Source organism: Nuphar pumila, chromosome 14 (genome assembly GCF_984573655.1).
Source record: "Nuphar pumila chromosome 14, dmNupPumi1.hap1.1, whole genome shotgun sequence".
In the NCBI taxonomy this organism is placed as follows: Eukaryota; Viridiplantae; Streptophyta; class Magnoliopsida; order Nymphaeales; family Nymphaeaceae; genus Nuphar; species Nuphar pumila.
The window spans coordinates 54,318,100-54,338,646 of NC_143262.1; positions in this window are offsets into that span (position 1 = coordinate 54,318,100).

Sequence of the window (20,547 nt, forward strand, 5' to 3'; positions counted from 1 at the left end):
ATTTTCATTGAGCGATTCGTATTCAACATGAAGGCACTGCCGACTTTGAGTCACCTTTATAATCTTAAACAGAAGGACAATGAGAAGACTAGGGACTTCATCCGCAGGTGGAGGGATACCTGTAATAAAATGAGGAATCCAATCTCAGAGGAGTATGCACTCCACATCATTTTGAACAACTTCTCACAACCATTGAGAAGTCATATTTTTATATTACCGTCAAGGACTTTTATTGAGTTGACAGAGAGAGTCGAATGGCTCGAGCTGGGAATAGAAAATGGGGTCTACGAGGGCATCACCCTCGCCAAGCGCAGTCAGTAGAAGTCCAAAAAGAAGACTCATTTTACTTACTCCACTGAGTCAAACGACAACAAGAACCATCATAAGGGTGGCAAAAAGTCATTCAGTTACGCTAGCCCAAATCCTAACAAGAATGAGCAGAAGGGCAAGTCATTCCCACAGAATAACAAACCACCTCTGCCAGCTATTGAACAAGGGCCAGAGCCACAACAAAATGTGAAGCATAAAGGGTGGAGCTATAACAACAAATTTACTCCTTCGGATCAATCGCTCGAGACTGTGCTTGAGTATATGCTTACAAGTGAAATGATTAAGCTCTCAAAGGTAGCAGATCTACCTGTTTCCATGAGAAAAATGAAGGACAAATTTTGCAAGTTCCACCAAACAGTGGGACATGACACTAAGAACTGCTTTGTTCTAAAAAATACAATTCAAGATTACATTGACAAGAACCTTTTGGTAGAAGGTGGCGACGATGAAAAAATGGCTATCTTGAATCAACCATTCCTTCAACATTCAACAACAGTAATTTTTGAGCAGCCCTTCCAATCTCAAAACCATATTCAACCATGTTCTAATGATGATCTCTATGTTCAACACCAGGTCTTGGTGTTACAGCGGGTCCAATCCAGTGCCCAAAGGATGGACCTCGTTTCAACCTTCAATAGGCTTAATGTCTCGAGTGAGTCTGCCAAGGCATCCCCTGAAGTTGTCAGAAGAATTCTGGGGTTTCCTAAGCGGTTCATCAAGACTACTCAAGACAAGAGCAGAGTAGCCAATGAAAATACCAGCTCGGTTCAGAAACTGATCACTGCTCTCTCAAATGTGTCAATCCTTGAGTTGGCGCATGCCTCTTCCAAGCATCAACAAGTCCTGGATGACCTATTGTGAAAGATCAAGGTTAAACCAGGCACAACTTCTGAAGACATGGCCCAGATCGTCAATCAAACTATAACTAATGCCCCTATCACTTTTTCAGATGAGGACCTACTGAAGCCTCATGCATTCCTGTTATCATCGCAAAATTTTTCCCCTCCCTTGCGAGAGAGAAACGAATTTGCGAGTCAAACTCGACCAAAGTTTTGAAAATTGTTTTGAAAATTTACTCGCCTCTGTTTTGAAAATTTGCGGGAAAATTCCATGGAATGGGATCCGTCTGTCGGTACGAGGTTCAACCGTTCCTGGTGCCTTTACAAGGGGTAATTGAACCAAGGACCAATTATGTGCTTTAACTTAACTCAAATATCTAAATTATGCTCTATTTTTCCTAGAATGCACAAAGAATCAGGCTTGTGCTATGGAATTTTGAAAAATGCAAGTTTGAGAAAATATGATGTTTGCTTTGGAAAATTGAAATGTGCTTGAAAATTGATTGAAAAAGTACTTGAAAATTGAATTCCCGGGAAAATCTTTGAAATTCATTGGAAATCAGAAATTTGCATTGGAAAGTGATTCCTCATGAAAACTTGAACTTTGGAAAATCGATTTTGAAATTTGGAATTGCTTTTCTGAGAAAATGGATTTGAGAATTCTAAGAAAATCTAAGAAATTCATTGGAAAATGACTTTTGAAATGAAAAATGGATTCTGAGGAAACTGAGTTCTCAAGAAAATGAGAAATCTGAGAAAATCGATCTTTTTGAAAACTTGAGACTTTGAAATTTGAGAATTTTAAAACATTGGAAAATCTTGGTTTGAACTTGGGAAATGCTTTGAAATCTCTTTTGAAAACTTAGGATTTTGAGAAAATTAGATCCTGAGAAAGACTTGGAAATTCTTGAGAAAGCTGAATTTTCTGAAATTGAAATTGGAAAATGAATTTGAGAATAATGCAATTTGAATGATATGAATGAATGAATATGAATTTGAAAAGGGAATTTTAATTGAGGAATTGGGAAATCCTTTTAAAACTTTGAGAAATGCAGTGCATTTTTGAAGTTAGCCTAAGTGTGTAGGCTGAATGTGGCTAATATGAAGATCATAAATCTTGGTTTTCTTCGTATTCTGACTATGGCCATAAATACGAATCCCACCGAGTTTATAAACTCCATAAGAGCTTGTGCACGTGCCATTCGTGTAAAGCATAGTGAATTTGAAATAATGTGCATGAATCATACATCACATATTGAAATATGCATAAATTAAACTATTATGCAATGCAGCCCTATTCTAAGCAGAAATGTAACTCTTATTCCAAATATTACATTGATTTTTACATTGAATTGAAATAAAAGAAATAAAATGGCTAAGTCTTCTTCTTGAATATTCCTGCAAAACTGGAAAATAAAGTTAGCACAAAAATGTAGGTTTTTCTGAATTTATCCGAAAATATGGAAAATTATCGGATATTATTCAGATATAAACCCAGAATCATACCCCCTTTGATATAAACATGAGAAATAATGAATAAATTTTGAAAATAAACTTGAAAATTCGAAATTGGGGTCAAAATGACCAAAATACCCCTGATGACCTTGAAATCAGGGTTTTATGAAAGAATTTTTTGTAAATTTTGGAATTTTGAAAATCAAATGAAATAAATCAAACATAATATGATAAAATATGATGATAAGCATGAAATTTTGAAGAATTAGAAATTGAAATTTCGAAATTTAGGTCAAAATGACCAAAATACCCCAGATAACAAGACTATGGCCTTGAAACCAGGGTTTTCTGAAATAAATTTTGCAAAATTGAAAAATATGAAATGCAAATGAGATTAAAATTAACCCTAATATGATTCAACATGCTTATGTACATGATAAAAACCCTAACATGGCGAAAATATCATAAAATATCGAATTTAACTTGATTTTCGCTTCTGAATTTAAACATAAACTAACACATGGAGCAAATGAACTTGGAATTAAACCAAATTTGGCATGGACAACTAAAATAACCCTAGAAACATAATGAAGCTCGAAAATCTAATTTTTTTGTATTTTTAAATATGGAAATTCAAATAAAAACCCTAAATTTTGTGATTTTTGCCTAAAATGTTGATTCTAAAGGAGATTTAGGATATCAAATTTCCATAAAAATTTCCCAAATTTCATGGGGTGGCAGAGGACAGTAAGGAAAGTATTTTTTCCTTTAACACTTTCTGGTTTTGACCTACGGTCGGAGCTATACTATTCTGTCAAGTCAGATCGGAATCCGGCGACTCTAGGATTTAGGGGAAACAGACAGGTTTCGGTAGAAAACATGGTAAAAATAGTATACAGATGGGAAAAAGGATGAAATTGTGGAAAAATGTCCCTGACAAACAGAGAAAGATTTGATATTTTGACATCATTGGAATTCGGGTTACGGTTTGGAAAAGGCCATACTGTTATCAGAGACCTAAATCTCTGGAATTTCTGGACATTGGAATCTGTTAGACAGAAAGAGAAAATCCGGGAAAAATAATGAAACAGATCCAAAAAATTTTAAATTTTGGGAAATGACAGGAAATTATGTTAGGAACAACTTTCATGTTGAATGTTTTTGCAGACAAGTTACAGATTTGGCGGACTTGATGCATTAGAATCTGTTTATTCCCTGACAAAGGAAAATTGAGATTTTCCCAAGGGTCTGAGAAATCTGATTTTTTACAGAGGTCAAAACTAATTGGAAAAATCTAAAAATTTCCTGATCATCAGTAGATTTAATTATGAATCCACTATGATTTTTTAGAATATGATTCAAATCCCCCACAGGGGTGAATTTGAAGGTTTTTGTCTGCTAAAGCAGAAATTGAAATTTTTGGAAATGTGAAATCTCAGTTTGGAATTCGGTTTTTAGAATGAAGTTGCAAAACTCAAGTTAAATCAAATATTTGACAGGGAATCAATAACATGCAAACCTATTATATATAAAATTCCTGAGATTTATTGATGAAAATTTATGCCCAAAATAGCGATTAGACAGTACCTATAAAATCAGAACCTATAACTATAAAGGGGATTCCAACGAGACTAAGTTAGAATAAATGGAATAAACATAACATGATGTAATGCTATACTTAAATCATGAAATTTACATGAAACTAATGCTAAAATAAAATAAAATTACCAGGGAAATATGATCCACTTTTACTGTTGGCCATCGAAACAAGGGGGGTCCGATCCATTCGTTGGATGAATCTCCCTTATTTAGCCTTGATCATGGCTATTCATTGAAAGTTTTAGGAAAATATTATTTCCAGCCATGTGAATCCAGTCTTAAACTGGATTCACATAGTAGATTCCTAGGAAAAAGAGTAGAAAACGTGAGAAGGGTCTTACCTTGAGAGGCTTTCGCTCCAATCGGCTGAAGAAGGGGCTGACAGTAGAGGAGATGGCAACGTTTGAAGGTAGCTGGTGGTGTTTGCCAAAGCAAAGATGGTGTAAACCTTGCTGCAACGGCTAGAGGGACTCGCTTGATGGTAGATGGAGCTGCTACAATGGTGAAGGTTGAAGATGGGTGCTGTGGTGATAATGGCGCTGCTGCTGGAGATGATCGAAGGTGCTGGGCGTGGAAGCTGCAACTGGCTGGACTGGAGGTGTTGAAGGGGAAGCCGGCTGCTGCTGAAGGAGTTGCTGGTGAAGGCTGTTGTGGGAGCCTTTGGAAGAGGTGGCACCAGCTATAGCTGCTTCCAAAAGGGGGCTGCTGGAGGAGCTGAAGGAGGCTGCTGCAAGTGGCTGTGATTGATGTAGCTTCTAAGAGGTGGTGGTGTTGTGCTGCCAAGGGGTGTAGCTGGACCGGTTGGAGGTGCTAAGCTAATGGAGGAAGCTGCTGCCACAAAGGAGGGGCTCTTGTTATGCTGCAAAGAGAGAGAGAGAGAGAGAGAGAGAGAGAGAGAGGCGTTAGATGGAGAGAGGGCCAGCCGTATAGTCTCTTTTAGTTGAAGACTTAGGGAAAAATCCTTATTTTCCCTAAGTTTTCAATAGGCAATAGATTTAGTGAGAGGGAAGAGAAGGAGGGAGGTGCAGAATATGTGATGCTGTTTGGAATAGAAAGAAATCAGGGCTTTAAGGTGGCTGAACCAAGGAAAGAGGAAAGAAAGAAAGGAGGGAAAAGAAGAAGGAAAGAAAGAAAAGGGAAGAAAGGAAAAGGAAAGAAGAGGAAGGAAAGAGGGAAGAAAGAAGAGGGAAAGGAAGAGAGGAAGAGAGGCTTACGTGAATGGCTGGAGAAGAAAGAAAAAGAAAAGAAAGAAAGTAAAAGAAAGAAAAAGGAAAAAAAAGAAAGAAAAGAAAAGAAAATAAAAATAAAATAAAAAAATATAAAATGGAGGAAGAAAGAAAGGAAATGGGATGGAGGTTTGGGTGACCCTCTTGTGGGTCCCACCTTAGGAAGAATAAAATAATTAAAAAAAATAAAAAAAATAAAATAAAACAAACCAAAAAAAAAAAAAAAAAAAAGATAAAAAAAAAATCTTATAAATTAAAACAAGAAAATGCAAATGGATGGGCCATCTCAGAGAGGGTCCAAATTCCACTTTTGAAATTCATTTTGACGATTAAAGGGGTAAAATAGTCTTTTCAAAAAAAATCCAGACGAAACGAGCTATTTTTGGCAGTTTTTGAAACGAGCTCGGATTTTGAAGTTCAATACCCCGTTGCAAAGCAAATCCAATGTAGAATTTAAAAATATAATTTTGAAAGAAATCCAGATTGTTTTTCTCGAGAAAATGCTTCCAAATCTATTTTCAGACAAAACGAGTTATTTTTGGCAGTTTTTGAAACGAGCTCGGATCTTGAAGTTCAATACCCCGTTGCGAAGCAAATCCAGTGTAGAATTCAAAATTTTGTGTTTGAAATAAATCCAGATTATTTTTCTTGAGAAAACATTTCCAAATTTAGACTCCCGGGGGTAAAAGTGTCAATTTTGGAAACCCGGGGTTTGAAATTGATTTCTGAAAGCTTTTAAAAACTCGATCTGGATTGAAATTTATAAAACGGGAGTTCTGGACTTCGAAAATGAAATGAAATGTGATGAAATGTTATGAAATGCTGAGAAATGATATGAAATGATGAGAAATGACATGCGAAATGCAGACCCTGAATGAAGAATTTTGGATTTTAAACCCGGATTAACACTTGTACCAGTTTAAAAAAAGCATTAAAACTGATAAAATTTCCAAAATGGTTGAAGAAATGGTTTTCGGGACTCTACTGGGTCAGAGTAACACTAAAAATTTGGGTTCGAGCTGGATTGAACTGAGATGAGCTAGATTGAGCTGGGTTTTAGAGTTTCAAAACTCAAATAAACTGACCAGGCACTGACTCAACTGACCTTTCTGACTTAATTTTCAAGAAAAGCTGCCATTTTTAGAGAAATGGTACGGAATGGTCACTGGAGTGAAGTGAATTACGAACTTGAGCTGACTTTGAGCTAAAAAAAAGGTCAATAATACTGACATGAACTAAAATCGAAGCTCGAACACTAGCTTAATTTTCTGAACTCAACTCAATTTCAGTTGAAAGAGCTGAAATTGACTAAAATGGGCTGCCTGACACTTAGAAATGGTTTTGAACTGAAACACAAGCACTCGAACTCCTGGTGAGCTCAAGTTAGACCATAGGGAGTATGACTGACTATGAGACACTTGGCTTGGATTTGAGTGACAAATGAGCTCATTTCTGAAGAAATGATCCCATTTTGGCAGGAATGGTCAGAAATGGAAATGGTTTATTCATTATGAGCTCAGATGAGCTTGAGATGACTGATATTCTAACTGTCTTGAACTGACCAATGTGCTTGGTTGACTCTGACTGACTGGGGTCTGGTATGACCTAGGGGTAAAATGGTAATTTTCCTAATGAAAATGGGTAAAATGGTGATTTTTTGAAACTGACTCGGGGTTTGACTCCTACACTGACCTGACAGGGTTGGCACTGCCTGAGGAGGATTGTTTGAGAATGGATGTAGAAAATTTGGGGTGTTTACAATTCCATAATAATGCCATGTATATTATAGTGCGGACTAGGAGAATGACCGTACCTCACGTACTTGTTGATGGAGGTAGTAGCCTCAATATCTATCCTGAAATGATCGATAAGGCTCTGGGGTTGAAGAAAGAAGAATACCTCCCCAATCTCATCACCATCTATGGATTCAACAACCATGGGTAGACAACAAAAGAAAATATTTTCCTAAAGATTTTCATTAATTACTTTGTCCATACAGTCCTTTTCCATGTCGTTAATGTGCCATCGACATACAATCTTTTATTGGGATGCACATGGATTCATAATGAGAATGTGGTGCCATCCACTCTCCATCAGTGCATTAAGTGGTCTAAAGGCGGCATGATCACCATAATCTTGGGTGAAGATCTAGAAGAGAGGCTGCTGCATCCTATGATTCCCAAGCCAACCTATACAACCGATATCCCTAGCATCAGGGAAAGTGATGAGGTCATTCTCAACGAAAGCCTCGAGATGTTGAAGCTAGAGAAAGCACAATCAACCAAGAATACTACAACGATGGTCCGATGGCAATGACCATATTTCTTCAAGATTAGAGGTCGTCTTGATTACAGTAGTTTCAGAGATCATCCTTTGTTTATGCAGTTTATAAAAGCTAAGAGAGGATTTGATCTCTTATTGAAGCACGACTATCAGCCTTTCAAGGGCTTAGGCAAGAATGAAGACAGTCGGCTAGAGCCGATAATCCCTGACCATCATCCACGCAGAGCAGGATTGGGATTTACGGGCAGAAGATCTCATAAAAACACCATCTTTATCAAGGGGATACATTGAGAATATTTGTCATCACTTTCTTTTATTCATTTGTTTTTGCATTTTGTAGGAACGATGTCTCATTTCATTTCTCATCATTGTTATCATTTTCAAGGCTTCAATAAAGTTATCAATTCTTCTTATTTGTTTGGATGCCATCCTTCTTTTCTCTCTTTGCAATTTGTCTTTAAAATTCGTTGTTATTATCTCCTCTGCTTGTGCAGACTATTTTATGATGGGTGAATCCCTTTGAATATTATTCTTTCTCCAATTTTCAGAATGTCTTCCAAATGGATAAAGAAGCTCGTCATCAATCCAAATGTTCCTTCGATCATTTCGAGGCCTGTGAGAATTCGTCAAGTCAAAGCAAGTTCAGAGGATAGTAAGGCAGCAAAGCAGTCAGAAGAATCTGCAGAGTTTGATTCATCTCTTCACGAATTACCAGAATTCACAAAGATTCAGAAGCAAGACAAGCCATCGTTCCTAGTTCAGGATCCGATCAAAGGTATTAATATTGGTTCAGAAGAGAGTCCAAAGATTCTCAAGATCAGCATGAGTTTGATTGCAGATGAGAAGGAAAGGCTCATCGATTTTCTCAAGCAATATCAAGAAGTATTTGCATGGACTTAAGAGGATATGCCGGGTTTAGATCACAAATTGGTTGAGCATCGCCTCATTCTAAAGCCAGATGTTAAACAGGTTAAGCAGAAGTTGAGGAAAATGGATCCTCAGATTGAGCAAAAAGTCAAAGAAGGACTTGAGGATTTACTCAAAGCTGGAATCATTTGAGCAATAGATTATCCAAATTGGCTAACAAATATCGTGGCAGTCCCTAAGAAGAATGGTAAAGTTTGAATTTGTATCTACTTTCAAGATCTCAATAAAGCAACTCTAAAGGATGATTATCCAGTTCCCAACATCGATCTTCTGATCGACAACATGGCAGGTCATGCCATGTTCTCTTTTATGGATGAATATTCCGGATATAATCAGATCAAACTGGCTGCTCGTGACCAGTCCAAGACATCTTTCACTACGTCGTGGGAACCTTTTGTTACACAGTCATGCCCTTTGGGCTTAAGAATGCTGGGGCAACCTATCAGCGTGCAATGATTATCATTTTTCACAACCAGATGCATAAGATTATGAATGCATATATCGATGATATCCTGGTCAAGTTCAAAGAAGAAGAAGACCATATTGATGCTCTTGGTCAAGTCTTCAATCAACTTATTTTATTCAAGTTGAGACTCAATCCTCAAAAATATATTTTTGGCATAGAGTCAGGCAAGCTGCTTGGCTTCATGGTCGATAAAAAGGGGATAGAAGTGGATCCCGCCAAGGCTAAGGCTATCATTGATATGCCACCTCCGACCAATCTCAAAGAGCTGCGTAGTCTTCAAGGGCGCAGATAGTCAATTCGACGATTCATATCCAATTTGGCTATGAGGTGTGAACCTTTTAATCATCTACTTAGAAAAGAAGTGAAGTTCAAGTGGAGGCCAGAGTGTCAGCAGTCGTTCAAGCGTATCAAAAAATATCTTCTCAATCCACCCATTCTGAAGCCGCCATAATTGGGAAAACTGCTTTTGTTGTATGTCTTAGTTAATCAAACTGCTTGTGGTAGATTCTTGGTATAATATGAAGAAGGCAGTCGAGTAGACCATGCCATCTACTACGTGAGCAAGACCTTCATCGATTATGAGAAAAAGTACTCTCAAATAGAGAAGACATGCCTAGCACTGGTCTGGATGTGTCAGAAACTAAGGCATTACTTGCTAGCCTCAAAAGTCAAGATTCTATCAAAGCTGAATCCTCTCAAGTATAATCTTGAACAACCATTTTTCAATGGATGGATTGCCAAGTGGCAAGTTTTGTTGATGTAGTATGACTTAGAGTATGTCTCTCAGAATTCAATTAAAGGCTAGGTCATCGCCAACCAATTAGCATATTTTCCTTTGGCAGAAGATGTGAAAGTCGAGTATGATTTCCCTGATGAGCGCATCCATAATGTCCAGCAGTCGCCAGTTTGGAGTTTGTTTTTCGATGGCTCCAAGAATATGGCTGGCATAGGGATCAGGATCTTATTAATCACACAAGAGAAGGAGATGATCCTTTTTTCTCTCAAATTTGATTTTCAATGCACTCATAACATGGCCGAGTATGAAGCTTTAATACAAGGATTTAGAGTTCTACAAGATTTCAATGTCAAGAGAGTGCACGCCTTTGGCGACTCACTGCTTGTCATTAGCCAGGTCAAAGCCGAATGGCAAGTGAAAGATCAGAAGCTACTTCTTTATTAGAAGATTGTTCTAGCTCTCATCGATAGCTTCAATGAATTTCAGCTTTTCCACATCAAAAGAGAATTCAATTAAATAGCTGAGCCTTAGCCAACCTAGGCTCCATTATATCTTTCAGAGACAGTGAATCTTGTCGCTCTTTTGAAATTGATAGACTCAATCAACTTAGCTTCATTTCAATTATGCAAATCAACCAGGCAGAGCCAAAGAAGAAGCCTTGGTACCAAGATATTGAGAACTTCATTAAAACTAGTGAACTTCCACCAGAATTGTTAAAGAGGGAACAATGCACAATTCATCGTATGTCTGGCCGATATTTTATTCTTGCCGATGTCCTTTATCGCTGCGAGTTCAATGTCGAATATTCCAAATGCTTGGACAAAGATAAAGCCAAGGAAGTCGTTCGAGAAGCACATGAAGGCATTTATGGTGGCCATGTCGGTTACCAAATGCTTGTTAAGCTGATCATTCAGGCAGAGTATTATTGGAAGACCATGCAACAAGACTACTATCGTTTCGTGAATAAGTGTATTCAATGTTAGATGCACGCACCTTGCATTCATGCACCAACCATATATTTACACTCAGTTGTATCTCTATGGCCATTTTCTATGTGGGTTTTCGATGTCGTAGGCCCTATTACTCCCGCTTTCAATGGCCACAAGTACTTTCTTGCCGCAATAGAATATTTTACCAAATGGGTTGAAGTTGTTACTTTGTGTACAGTGAAGGGCCGACATGTGGTCTCGTTCATTCATAAGAATATCCTTTATCTTTTTGGCATACCACATGACATCATTTCAGATAATGACACTCATTTCAAGAACAAGAGAATGAAGATTTTTTGTTCAAAATTTAGGATTCATCATCATTTTTTTGCTCCCTATTATCCTCAAGGGAATGGTAAGGTAGAGACCACTAATAAAATCCTAATCTGCATCTTGAAAAGAACTGTTGAGACTGCTCGTGATTGGCACGAGAAAATCCATGATGCACTTTAGGCGTATCAAACCCCAACCAACGCCACTCCTTCAGAGCTAGTTTATGAAACCGAGGTGGTACTACCTCTTCATGTTTAGAAGACCGTGCTCAAGTTCGCGTCACTTCTAGAGTCACCACTTGATCAATATCAACACCAGAGGTTGGTACAACTAGATCTCCTCGATGAAAGAAGACTCAAGGCAGTAGAGCACGCTCAGTCTTATTGTCAGAGAATAGCTAGACAATATGCCAAATTGGTTATTGAAAGACAATTTTGCGTTAATGATACGGTCCTTAGATCAATGACTCATCTCAAGCACCACCCACGTGGCAAATGGTCCTCAAACTGGAAAGGTCCCTATGTGGTCAAGGAAGCATTACCACTCAAATTATATCGTCTGATTAATGCAGATGGGGTAGAATTACTTGATCCTATCAATGCCCGACATTTGAAGAAATTTTATACCTAGGGCTTCTATTCTATCTTTTGTATCCTTCGAAGAGCTTTCTTCAATAATAATCGATTATTCTTTCATCTGACACTTTCCCCTAAGACTACACTAGGGCATCCTTTGTTATGAAAACTTGTCTTTTATTTTAATTACCCTGTATGCAAGCAGGATCAAGTCAATTCTTTCATCGTTCATTTGCATTTGTTTGCATTCATCTGTACTTTGCTTTTTTCGGCATTCATCTGCATTCATTTGCATTCAACTGTATTTATTTGCATCTATTTGCATTAATTTGCATCAAGTTTATTACCCATTCAGGATAAGGGATAAATCCTGAGACCCCAGCAATAATTTATGACAAGTCATCATGAAGGCAAAGTTGAAGATTCCCATCACAACCTTCAAATATCTTCAAAGCACCGACTAACCTTTTTAAAACCCAGTGTTTGTTGCTGGTACTTTTTTAAAATTCAGTGTTCATGCTGGTACTCTTTTAAAATCCAGTGTTTGTACTCGTACTTCTTCAAAATCCAGTGTTTGTGCTGGTACTCTTTCAAAATCCATTATTCGTGCTGGTGCTTCTTCAAAACCCAGTTTTTATGCTGGTTGTTATTCCAAAATTCAATCCAACCACTAGTCTCACATCAGAAATCAAGCCCAATGCCAATCTTTAGACCAGTGAGCCAATCAATCTTTATCAGACCTTCGGGTCACTCAAGTCTATCAAACTGACCTTCGGGTCACCAATTTTGTTAGTCAGACCTTCATTCACCAATTTTATCAAAATCAATCATTTTCAGACCTCTGGGGCAATCATTTTTTATCAATTAGATCTTTGGGTCACCCATTTTATCAAATCGATCTTCGGGTTATCAATTTTTATCAAGAAAACCTTCGGGTTATCAATTCTATCAAAGTCATTTTCCAACCTTTGGGTTGCAGCCGCCAATCATGATCGCCCAAGATTTGACCTTTGTGTCGAACTCGCTTCCAATTGGCTCAATATCAATTCTCTTGCGAGGGACCCTTTTTTAGGAAGAGTTTGAGGGAGCTCATTCCTTTCACATGCAATTATTGTTCATTTGCTGAACCCTTTTCTAGGGAGAGTTTGAAGGGACTCGTGTTTCGCAAACCGTTTGTAAGACAATTTTTTTATTATCACACAAGAAACCCTGTTTCCAAGGAGAGCTTCGACACAAACTCGTTCTCCTTGTAACCCCCCAATATTTTTTGTTAGGCCATCCAGTCATCGAGGACCCTTTTCCAAAGAGAGCATGATGGACTCACTCTTCTATGATAATTTATCGATCTTATCCAATCGACGACCTTTCTATAAGAGAAGATTAAAGTTAAGGAGTTTTGATGAAAACTTAATTTTTGTTCAAAAGTTCGTTTTACAAACACCTCTTCTGGGAAGAGAGGAGTATTTTTTTATTACCCGTTCAAGTAAGGGTCAAGCCTGAGTCTCTTCTTTGGGAAAAGGAGAGGAGAATTTAGTCATGGATATGTCAATTGGATAGCAAGCGATTTCTTTCACAAGGATTTCAAGAATATTTTGCCAATTTGCTATAAAAAATAGTTGTTGATCTCAAAATATTTATTGCATAAAATTTTATCTCATATTACCTTCAGTAGTCCCTCCAAAAGGACAAAGCTTTTGCAAAAGAAAGAAGAAAATTCAAGCTTTTCTGTTGGTCAACCAAAAGGATGAAGAAAAATCCTCGATATGACTAGCAAAAAAAAATTCAATAAAGTTGAAGAGTCATAAGTGAACTGATATTGATCATGGTTATGACATATTTCTAAAGACAATTCTTCTGGTAATAAGGTAGTGAAAATATTCTGGGCGATATAAAAAGAATTCACTCAATCTCAATATCTCTCCAATCAATCAAGCTACAATCAACTATCTGCAAAAGGGATCTCTCAATCATCATTAAGATGAAGACTGATGGATGAGTTAGACCTCCGGGGACAAAGGAGACTCAGATCATCTCCAAATTGAAGAAGTATGTGGCGTGTCCTTCTAGAAAAAGTTTAAATCATCATCAAGTTGAAGGCTGATGCGATAAACCTCCCATCAATCCCTAAAAGATATCTGATCATTCTTATCATAAAGAGATTTTTAATCCAATGAGACAATTCTATCAATATAATTCTTGGGACCAAAGGAGACTCAGAATCATCTCCAAGTTGAAGGAGTATGTAACATGTTCTTCCAGGGAAAATCAAAACATCACCAAGTTGAAGGCTGATGTGATGAAATTTTTGCCAGTCCCCAAAAAAGCTCAATTCCTATGTCTCAAAAGGGTGCAAAAAGATCATCATGGGTAAACCCCATATATCAAACTGCCAAACTACCAAGAATTATCTTTATTTATGCAAAATTCTTTTATCAATACCTTTTCATAAATTGCTTTTCTGAAACTAAGAACAAGTTTTTTTCTTTTCATATCAAGGAATAGCTTCCTTAAAGAAACGTAACAGAAACAATTTGATTTTGATTTTGGATTCTATGGAGTTAGCCCAGTTTGAGGTAATAATCTAAGTGGAAGAGAGTATCTTTTAAACAAATGTGTTTACTTTTAATCATCTTGAATCAACTACAATTTTTATCTTATTGACAATATTTTTCAGCTATCTCGACATGAAGTGAGAGCTTGATGTCCATTTTGACATAACCTGGCGTTGTTGTTATCCCTCTTTAGGACTTGATATCACGAGTTTTCAAGATCCTTCCCTTCTTGTTTTTAATCTGAGCGCCTGAGCTCTCAGATTCACACACTTCCTTGTGTTCCCCACTGTCCCACCATAGACAGTTCCCATTCAGGGTAAGGATTAAACCTAAATTGTTTTTGCAAAAGGTTATTATTTAAAAGCTATTCAGTCTCAGCAATGAGACACCCAAGATCAATCTTTTTTTTGAAGCTTTAGGAAACCCTATTTTCTTCGTTTTGCAAACCCTTCGCGTATTTATTGTGTAAAATTTGAAAGTTCCATTATGATTTCTTCTTTCAAGGATTCTGTTTTCACCATTCAGGTTAAGGGTCAAGCCTGAACCTCATTTTTCCATGAGGTAATTTCCTGTTAGGTCAAGGGTCAAACCTAAACCTCATTCTTCCATGAGGTATTTTTCTCCCTTTCAGGATAAGGGTTAAACCTAAATCATCTTCCACAAAAGGCCATTTTTTAAAAGCTATTTAGTCTCAGCAATGAGGCACCCAAGATCAACTCCCTTTTTCCAAAGCTTTTAAGGAATTCCATCTTTATTGCCTTCTTTGCAGCCCCTCGTTCTTTCATGAGGCATTTATCGTCCCATCCAGGTTAAGGGCTAAGCCTGAGCCTCACTCTGATGAGGTGAATTTTGTTCTCTATTCACCATGTCATATCTACCATTATCACTAGGATTAATTCTTTCATACCTAGTCATTTCTATCTAGGGCATTTTTATAGCCCAAATTTGGTGTGTTTTTCTTTGCCACTAAGCTCGGCTTTCAACCGACTTAGTAGCAAAGAGGGGCATCTGTAAACACCCCAATTTTTCATCTTCATTCACAAACACCTGCCTCTTGCCACTGGGGCCCACTCTCTAAAGTCTTCAGAGGACCAGTTGGTTGTCATCTGAACCAGGGCTATTCGGGGCCCAAGTTTCACATTAAAATCCAAATATTCCATCTTACAATCAAAATTATAATCTCTATTTTGGCTCAATTTCAAATATCAATTCTTGTCTTTAGACGAGAATTTTCAATACCTTGTCCTTGCTAGGGATCTGGGATTTCAAATCCCTCATCCAGGGTTTGCCTTTTGCATCTCATTTCATATCATTTTGTATCATTTCACATCATTTCATGTCATTTTATCGCATTGCATGGCATTGCATGTCATTTTTGAGATCCAGCACTCCTGTTTTTAAAATTATTCAATCCAGATTTGAGCTTTAGAACTCTTCTTTCGAATTCTATTTCAAATACCTAGGTTTTAGACCGATATTTGTCTTTTGTTAACCCCCAAGATCTTGTATTCCTTTATTTCAAAACATTTTCTTTAGAAAGTGATCTGGATTCGTTTTACAATTAATTTTTAACTGATCTCAATTCTCAGATGAGACCCATCTAGGTGGTGTCGCTTCTAGACCCCTTCTTTCATCCAAATTTCTTAAATTTCAGAGTTTTAGTTGACTTAGGACTCTGTCTTTACTTTTTAAACCTTTTTTAAAATTCTATTTTGGTTTTAAGTCAGAGGTAGTCTTATCCTTCATCATTTTCTTTCATTTTGGCCAAAATTTTGGAGTTTCAGTCATACTAGGATTCTATCACAGAGTTTTAGTCGAACTAGGACTTTATCTCGCATTTCCATTTTCATCTATTTCTAAGAAAATATTTCAAAATCTTTTATTTTAGCTTAAAATTTTAGAGTTTTAGTCGGATCAGGACTCTGTCCCAGAGTTTTAGTTGGATTAAGACTCTATCTCGATTTCATTCTTTATTCCTATTTTTCACTTGTTTTAAAAAACTTTCTCATCTGACTTTCAAAACAGCCAAAATCTTAGAGTTTAAGTCGAACTAGGACTCTATCATAGAGTTTCAGTCAGACTAGGACTCTGTCTTTCATCTTTATTTTTACTTGTTTTCAGCAAAAACTATCAAAATCTCTCATTTTGGTCGAAATTCCAGAGTTTCAGTTTGACTAGGACTCTATTTCATAGTTTCAGTCTAATCACGACTCTATCTTTCATTGCCATTTTTACCTGTCTTTAGAAAAATCTTTTAAAATCTTTCAAAAGAAGTCAAAATTTCAGAATTTTAGTCGGATTAGGACTCTGTTCTAGAGTTTTAGTGAAATTAGGACTATAATCCTGACTTCATTTTTGAGAGAATATTTCAAAAACTTCTTCATTTATCTTTCAAATAATCAAATTTTAAATTTCAGGACTTTATTATAGAGTTTCAAAATTTTAGGACTCTACCCTAGAGTTTCAATCAGTCTAGAACTCTACTCTGATTTCATCTTTTTACTCTTATCTCACTTGTTTTTCAAAAATATATTTAGTTCTAAGAGTTTCAAAATTCTGGGACTCTATCTTAGAGTCCCAATTGATTAGTACTCTGACCCTGGTCTCGTATCTTGTTCATTCTTACTAATCTCTGAGAAAATCTTTTAAAATCTCTTTGTTTGGCCTTCAAAAACCAAAAATTAGGAGTTTCAAAATTTCCGGACTCTGTCCCAAAGTCCTAGTCAGGTTAGGACTTTGTTATGATCTCTATTTCTACTTCCACTACCACTTGTTTTAAAATCTTTTCACTCATCTTTCAAAATTCAGTCCTTTTACAGAGTTCCAGTTGATTTAAGACTCTATTTCAGAGTTTTGGTTGACTTAGGACTCTAATTTCAATTGCATTTTTCAGCTCATTTTCATCAGTTTTGGGAAAATCTTTCAAAAATCTTTTTGTTTTGTCTTTCAAAAGCCCAAATTGCACAGTCTTAGTTGGTTTAGGACTCTGATCTAGAATTTCAGTTAGTTTAGGACTCTGTTTTTAAAACTTTTGATTCTTATCTGGTGATTTTAACTATGTTTCAAAACCCTTTTTAGTCTTTATTTCAACTTTTTTAAAACCCTAATGTAGGGCCCACACAATTGGTGCCACATCTGGAAGAGTTTCAATCCATTTAGGACTCTAGTTGATTTAGAACTTCGGTTTTATTTTCAGACTTTCTTTTAAAAAAAATCTTTCTTAAAACCCTTTATTTCAAAAACTTGATTTTCAAAACAGTTTTCAACTTTCCTCAAGTGGGGCCCACACTACAGGGGTGCAAAACCCTAATTTTCAATTTCATTTCATTTTACATCTTTCATATTTAAAAAACATAAAAAAATATTAGTTAGTTTAGGCATCCTTTTGAAGTTTCTAAAAAAAATTATTTTTAACTCCTTTATCCTCAAAGTTCTAAAATCGTTTTCTGAAAAAATAAGTAGGGCCCACAATAGGTGGCTCCACATTTGAGAGTATTCAAGTTATATTTATGGTTTAGGTAGTGTCTTACCTAGATTAAGAGTTTTTAAAAGCCAAAATTGATTTTAAAGTTCAACTTTTATTTTGATAGTTTAAAACATCATTTTTAAAACTTGTAATTTGAGCTTTTAAAACCAAATGTGGGCCATAGGGGGTGGCGCCACATTTGAGATTTGTTTTAAACAACTAGGACTCAATTAGGTCTAATTAGGAGAGTTGAAAAGTCAAATCAAAATCGCCCCCTTAATTAACTCAATTAAGAAAGTTTTAAACTAATTAGAACTCCTCCTTAATTAATGCTTTGAAAATCTATTTAAAGGGCCTCTAAGGGGGTCGACCCATGCTCTCTCTTATTGCTTTCTTGCTCCTTCTCTCTTCTCCAGCAACCTTTCCATCCTCCATTGGAGCAGCATCCCAAGGTAAGGTCTTTATTTTATTATTTTCATTAATTTTATTAGTTTTATATGCCTTTTTCTATGGATTTAACCATTGCCACCCCTTGCATGTTGATTCCAAGTATACTTTTTATTCAAGATCCATGAAATCGATTCAAGAAAGCGATCTAATGTTGTGTGAAGATGATTTTTGTATTTTCAATCCGTTGAAATGGTTTGAATTATCATTTTTTTGTGTTTAGGCCAAATAAAAGATGAGATTCGATCTCTCTATGGATCAAATCCCTCTTTTGAATGCTAAGTTAAATCCCAATCATGTTTTTCCTAATTTTTTTTATTATTTCATCATGCTTATATATTTTTTATTCATTCAAGTATCAAATCAAAATTTGTTATGTTATTTATAGCTTTTTTTCTTTATTATTTTTCACGTTTAGATTAGAGTTATTCATGCATTAACGATAATATGTAAATCTTGATCCCGGGCTTGCGGAAATGACGTTATTTCATGTTCATTTTTCTGTTAAAGAAATATAATTTTTTTAGGGTAGATCCATGCGTGTATCAGTGATCTTCCATAAAAAATATGGATTATTTTGAGTTTTATAACCGTGAAAATGCTATATGAGATCAAGGGCAGCTTCTCGATGCGATATCTCCATCATCAGAGATCTGATCGATGATCCGTAAAAAGCATTGGATTCATCATGATGTATAGTATATCGCATGAAATTTTTAGATTTTGTTATGGTCTATCTCTATTTTTCCTCTGTCAGAAATCAAAATCTATTTTATAGAACCCGTTATGCCTTGTCTAAACACTAAATCAACTTGTGTAGATCGTATCTCCCTAACCGCAGATTCGATCGATGATCCGTAAAAAGGAGTATATTCACTATATGTTTACTATCATATTTGAAAATTTTATAATTTTTGAACATTGTTTGCTATATTTCCCTATACCCGAAACCGAACCCATTTATTTCAATTTGTTACATATAAATCAACCGTATATTGCTGAAATGATATCTCCCTAACCGGAGATGATTTTTTTGATCTGTAAAAAGTTAATTTTTTGTTTATTTGTCTAGTATCTCTATGTAAATTTTTATAAATTTCCATGGTAGTTTGATACCCGATTTGGGTCTGACACTGTGACAGGTACGTGCGTGCAGGCAAAATTACATATTTTTATGTTTTTATTTAATTTTCCTATCAAAATAATACCAAAAATATATTTTTTTATTTCACTTTAATTTTAGGGTTATTAGAAGTATCCATGTTAATTTTTACAGATTTTGGAGTTTATTTGAGGCTTTGTTGGATTAAATCACAAAAAAATAGGATGCTTGCGGAGTCCCGATTCAACTGAAACACGGGCAAAAAATTATAATTTTCATGATATTTCAATGTTTTTAGGAAAAAACTTTATATTTTTAGGGTTTGATCATATTTATAATCAACTATGGTGATTCATACCCGGTTTGGTGTTGATTTGAATTTGTTTTCCAGAAATCTTTTCTAAAAACCTTGATTTCAAGGTCATAGTCTTGTTTTTAGGGGCGTTTTTGTTATTTTTCTAAAAATTCTGAAATTAAAAGTTGTTTACTTTCATTATTTATTCAATTTTGCATTATTTTTTATTATGTTTATCTCAGAGAAACCTGAAAAAAGGCTTATATCCGGATAAATCTAATAATTTCCAGATATTGTTGGATAAAACCCGAAAAGTCAACATATCTTTACTAACAAGTTTGCTAATTTTGCAGAGACATTCAAGACTGTATTTTTTTTATTTTTCTTTTCTTTATTTTAATTTATTATTGATGTAAATTGTAAACAATTTGGGAGAAGTATTTAATTTTCTGCTTAGAATAGGGTTGCATTGCATAGTGTATTTTTCAATAATGTTAATGTGTAATGGATGATGATTCATACATATTCAAGCTCACAATGGTCTACATAAATGGCACATGCACTAGCTTCTAAGGAGTTGATAAACTCGGTGGGTTTCATATTTGTAGCCATAGTCAGAATACAAACAAAACCCATATTTATCATCTTTTTCTAAGCCACAAACAACCTACATTCTTAGGCATTTTCAGAAATCATAGCATATTTTAAATCTTTTCTAAGTATTTACCCCTTTTAGAATCAAATGAGATATATTCAATATGTATTTGTGGTCATAGTCAGGGATATGTAAAGAATTTATTTCATCTAAATTCTATAAGGCACAAAAATTCTTTTATCAATGATTTTTGTAAATTCTTTGGAAAATATTTTCTCAAATTGCATTCATTCATGCATCTAGGTTAGATTGCATCATGAAAAGTTTTCACAGGGCCACACGCCTATACCTTTTGATGTTTTCTGATTCAATCTCAACAAAAATTGATTTTC